Source organism: Hemiscyllium ocellatum, chromosome 44, assembly GCF_020745735.1.
Source record: "Hemiscyllium ocellatum isolate sHemOce1 chromosome 44, sHemOce1.pat.X.cur, whole genome shotgun sequence".
In the NCBI taxonomy this organism is placed as follows: Eukaryota; Metazoa; Chordata; class Chondrichthyes; order Orectolobiformes; family Hemiscylliidae; genus Hemiscyllium; species Hemiscyllium ocellatum.
In genome coordinates this window covers 26,198,477-26,204,476 of record NC_083444.1, presented here as the reverse complement: position 1 = coordinate 26,204,476, position 6,000 = coordinate 26,198,477, and positions in this window count along the sequence as shown.

The following is a 6,000-nucleotide window of genomic DNA, read 5'->3' as shown; positions in this document are numbered from 1 at the left end:
TGTTTTTGTGTCTGTGTGTGTGTCTATGTGTGCAATTGTGCATGTGCCTGTGAGTGTGTGTGTCTGTGTGTGTGTGTCATTCTATGTGAGTGTGTGTGTCTGTGTGTGAGTATCTGTGTGTGTATGAGTGTGTGTGTCTGTGTTTGTGTGTCTGTGACTGTGTGTGTGTGAGTGTGTATGTGAGTGTGTCTGTGTGTGTGTGAGTGTTTGTGTGTGTCTGTGTGTGTGAGTACCTGTGTGTGTGTGTGTGTCTGTGCCTGTCTCTGTGTGTGTGAGTGTGTGTGTTTCTGTGTGTGTCTCTGTGAGTATGAGTGTGTATGTCTGTGTGTGAGTGTGTGTGTGTGTTTGTGTGTGTGTCTGTGTGTGTTTGTGTGTGTGTGTGTGTATTTGTGTGTGTGTGTGTGTGTCTGTGTGTGTGTGAATGTGTGCATGTCTCTGAGTGTGTGTGTCTGTGTGTGAGTGTGTGTGCATGTCTATGTGTGCGCGATTGTGCGTGTGTGTGTCTCTGTGTGTGTGTGTTTGTCTGTGTGTTTTTGTGTCTGTGAGTGTGTGTGTGTGTGTCATTGTGCGTGTGCCTGTGAGTGTCTGTGTGTCTGTGTGTGTGAGAGTGTGTGAGAGTGTGTGCATTTGTCTGTGTGAGTGTGTTTGTGTCTATGTGTGTGTCTATGTGTGTGTCTGTGTGTGTGTCTGTGTGTGTCTGTGTCTGTGTCTGTGTGAGTGAGTGTGTCTGTGTATGTGTCTGTGACTGTGTCTGTGTTAGTGTGTGACTGTGTCTGTGTGTGTGTATATGTGTGTGTGATCTGTGTGTGTGTGTGTGTGTGTGTCTGTGCAGATTGATAAGATTGTACATATGTGTGCACCATATTCAGAATGAACAGGAGAGATATAGTTAACAAAAATGAGGCATGTGATGTACAAAATGTATAAAACATTGATATGTTTTTTTAATCGTTAGGTGAGATGTTATGTTCCCCTTCTCTCAACACACCCTCTGCCTCCTGCCCCTTTCCTGCATTCCCAGATCTAATCTCTAATTCTTATCGGGATGGATGCTATATATTCCTGCTTCTGGTGTTCCAATTTATTTCAGTTAATCAATTTTCTACCGGGAACCATATACGTTGTCCTACTGCGTTCTGTCAACAGTCGATACTTGTCATATTGATAAAAGTTCTGACATCAGACCCAGCATTTCAACATATTAATCTGTTGCACATACACTGTACAAAGGACAACAGCACACAGGAATTGTCAAACTAAATACACAAGTACATCAACTTCTGTCAATCATGTGAACTTTTTTTATTTTTACGTCTCCACGTCTACATTCACTCTGTCTCTCTATCTCTCTTTTGATCTAGTTAATAAATCCTCCAATCTTTCTTCGTGTCCCATGTCTCAAACCTCCCTTCTTTAGTTTACATCTATTGCTCACTTTTGGAAGAAATGTCTTATTATTGAGCAATGTAACTAAAAAGACATGAGGGAGGAGTTGGCCAGAATTAGTTGGAAGGGGAGCTGAGCACGGGAATATGGTGAAGCAGCAATGACAGGAGTTTCTGGACATAATTCAGCAGCCCATCAGAAATTCATCCCAAGTAAGAAGAAAGATATTCAGCAGAGGACAAGGCAGCCGTGCGTGGTAACAAACTCTGGGACAGCATAAAAACAAAATAAAATGCACACAATGTGGTGAAGATTATTGGGAATGTAAATGATTATGAAGCCTACTAATTCCGGCATGGATAGCTAATAACAGCAAATGGGAGGAGAGGGTGAAATATGTTATTACGCTTGTTAATCATATAAAAGAACATTGAAAGACTTTTATATATAACAACGAAGGCAGGGAGAAAAGAACAAAGAAAGAACTGTTGGAAAATGAAGCTTGAATAGTTACGGGAAACAATGGAATGGCAGCGGAATTGGTGCCTCAGTCTTCATGGTGGAAGACTCCAGCATAATACCAGAACTTCAAGCCAGTCAGGGGATAGAGGTGAGTATAGTGACCACCAGTAAGGAGAAGGTGCTGGGGAAGGTGAAGGTGGATCAATCAGCGAGACCAGTCGGACAACACCCCGTCATTCTACAGAGATATCGAAGGTGATTGTGGAGGCATTGTTGGTGAGCTTTCAGGAAACTTTGGAGTGAGGGAGGATTGGTAAATGTAACCTCCCCATTTAAGGAGAGAGGTACACAGAAGGCAGGAAATTATAAATGGCCAGGCAAGTTGAAACTGCCGTATAGAAAGACTTAATGGATCCTTGGGTGTGTGGAATATAAAAACAAGGAAGTTGTGACGTACATTGGACATGGTGTGATTAAGCTACAGCATAACAAGAGTTACATTTTCAATGCTATTTTGAACAGAAGACTTGAAAATACGTTTGAAACAAACGGAAATCAATTCGAGGGAGACAGGAACACATGTGACAAAGAGACTGCTTCCTTGATCCTGCAGTGAGAATGTTGAGATACTCCTGTCAGTAAACAGACTATACAAAATGTATAAAAAACACAATAAAATCTGTTGCTGTGGTGGTCTCAACGTGCAACTATGTAGCCAATTCATGTGAAGCTGAAAAAGCACAGCAGGTCAGACAGCGTCCTCGGAACAGGAAAGTCAACATTTCAGGCTGAAAGACCTCATCAAGATTGGGGTGGGGGAAGGAGAACCGGGAAGCAAATAGAGGGAGGGGCTTGGGGTTGGTGGAAGGGTAGGTGGGATGGTGATAAGGGATGCAAGTAGGGGGATATTGTGATTGGTCAGTGGGAATGGTGCAGCAGATATGCGAATGGGAAGATGGACAGCTTAGGTCAGGTCAGGGAAGGGGAACATGGGATAAAGCTTGAAGCTAGTGAAGTCAATATTGAGACTATTGAACTGTAAGCTCTCCAGCTGAAAGATCAGGTTGCGTTCCCCAGTTGCTGTTTTGCCTCACTCTGACAGTAGAGGAGGCCAAGGATGGACCTGTCGCTGGATGAGCAGGGTGGGATGGGGTGAAGGAATTGAAATGAATAGCAACTGGAATGTTGGGTTGGTTAAAGCATACAGAGAGCAGATGCTCCATGAATCTCCCTTTGGTCTACACGACATAGAGGAGACCACATCGGGAGTTGGAGACAGGCTCAGTGGGCCAGAATCAGGCTCTGTGTGGGGCATCAGTGCTCTGCACGCAACAATCAACTCGACTTTCCAGTTATCATCCATTTTAATCCTCCCTCCCACTTGTCTGGTGACATGCCCATCCATAGCCTGTCCATTGTCAGGGAACACCATCTGAGTGTTTACATTTGCAGCTGATAGACCAATGGCCTCAATGTTGACTGCAGCAGCTTCAAACTCCCTCCATCTGCAGCCTTATCCCATGTCCCTTCTCCCTGACCAGACACAACTGTCCATCTTCTCATTCACATATCAGTTCCACCCTTCCCACTGACCAATTACAGTAACCCCATACCTGCATGTACCTACCACCATCATACCTACCCTTCCATATCCCATCACTCCATTTCTGGGCTCCCCTCCCCCTCGCCAGTCCTGACATAAGGTCCAAGATCAAAATATTGCCCTATTGCTCCTCTGATTCTGTCTGGTCTGCTGTGTTTATCCAGCTCCAAATTTATTAACTCTGGCCTCACGAACCTGTAGTACTTACTCTCTCCAAGTTGTGGAACAATGTAGTCTACAGATAATAAGAAATAAATTTTGACATTTAAAAAGATCACTGACTCATTCCTCATTTCTTAACACCCAACACACACCTTCCAGATGAAGCAGCATTTCACTTGTACCCGTACAATCCGGGCTCCTGGCATTGCTGCTCACAATGCAGTATCCTTCACACTGCCGAGACTAACCAGAGACTGTTTTGTTGGAATAACCCGGACCCTCTCCTTGCTTCGTATTTCAATACCTTACCTTGCTCTCCTGCTGACATTTCGATCCTGGGCTGCTGCAATGTTCCAATGAAGCACAACCAAAGCTCGAGTAACACCTCACTTTACACTTTGGTACGTTATACCCGAGGGAGTTGTAATTCAGTTCCATACTTCCACAGCCTGACCCCATTGTGGTTGTTCTCCAATCTTCATACATTCCTTTTGCTAGTTTCCCAATGAACTTATCCTATTTGTGAATCATTTGTCTTGCACTCAATTAAGGAAACCATTTCCGCCCCCTATTCACAATGTAATTTATACTCATTTTACATTTGATACTATTTTACCACAAACCAAAAGTCCATTCGTCAGTGGCACTGCGCCTCCACACATTCTGTTTCCCGTCACCCCTTCTCTACCTTTATCAAGGGATTAAGACGCCCATTTTCCAATCCTTTCCATACTGGACTTGAAACGCTAACTCTGTTTCTCTGTCTTCGCAGGTGCTACCAGATCTGCTGTGTTTCTCCAGAAATTAACAAAACACATTTTCAATAAAACAAATAACGATGGATACTGGAAATCTGAAACCAGAACAAACAAAAGAAACTGTGGGCCTTGAAGAACGGTCACTGGGGACCCAAATGAGTAACTCTACTTTTACTCCACTCCATCAATTTCTGTTTTTCAACACGTTTCAAAGATGTGTGTCAACGTTGCTCAAACCCCCTGTTCAACCTGGAGCGCCATATACTGGGAAGTGAACAATAACACAAGATGCACAAATTCGTTGGTTCTGAAACGACATGAGGCTGGCATCACTGACCCTTACAGAGCTCTTACTGTTAGTCAGGGAGAGAAATAGAGGGAGATACATTCACTCTAATCACAGAAGGTCGCACATACTGGAAAGGAAAGTATTCAGATGAATATGTTAAAGGGTGTTGAGGAATGAGACAAACTGTAAGTGTGACACCATGGAGAAAACCTCGGTGGAATGAGAATATAAAATTGGACGTGTACTACATCAGAAACCAGTGTAGGTCACTGAGTGCAGGGCTGATGGGTGAATGGGTCTCGGTGTGAACTGGGGGACAGGCAGCTGAACCGCATTGGAGATGTTGCAGCTCAAATCGTGTATTCCATGTGGTGCTGTAAACCACAGCAACAACAGAAGCAGAATTATATTTAACTATAATCTGTAACTTCTTGCCCAGGATAATCCCTCCGTCTACCATTATCAGTAAGCTGATCTGTGGTTCAATGACGAGTGTGGGTAAACATGCCAGGGTCAGAACCATGTGTAACCCTAAAACTGATGGCAAACCATAAAGCTACCACACTTGACTGGTTCCATCCCAAACTGCAGAACTAACATCTGATAGAGAGGGCCCAATGATCCCAAGACCAACGGATCAGATCGAAGCTATGCAGTCCTGCCACATCCAGTCATAAATGGATAAAGCAACTCACTGTAGGAGAGTGTCATACGCATGTCCCCATCCTAAATAATGGAACAGTCCTGCACATCAGTGGAAAAGACAATGATGTAGTATTCACACCATACTCAGCTAGATGTGTTGAGTCTATGATCCACTTCACCTCATCAGGATGCCCACAGGATCACAGACGGCAGTTTTCAAACAATCTGATTCGCTCTATGTGACAGGAAGAAACAGCTGAACACAGTAGATACGACAAAGCACTGTACAACAAGCCATGTCCCTCGGGAAGCTGTTTCATTCCAGTTCCAAATCTGATATCTATCTGCAAGGTGGAAAATTACTATGACAATCCCATTATGAGGAGAATAATTCCAGTATGACCAATATAACCCCCTCAGTTCCGTCATGACAGACAAACGGTAGGAGTGCTTTTTGACTGAGTTGTCAAGCAGCACAGACATACCCAGCTCAGTGTGGTTTCTGATAGGTCCCCATGTGGAGATGTTGCTGCTGTGGAAATGTCACTGCATTACTAATCCAGACCAGGATAATGCTCTGGCAGCTGGTGAAAGTTAAAAACAATAATCAAAATTTCGGGATTTGAAATCTGGTGTCTGTAACAGTGATCTGAAGCCAATGTCGATTGTAAACACCAATTTGCTTCCCCAATGTA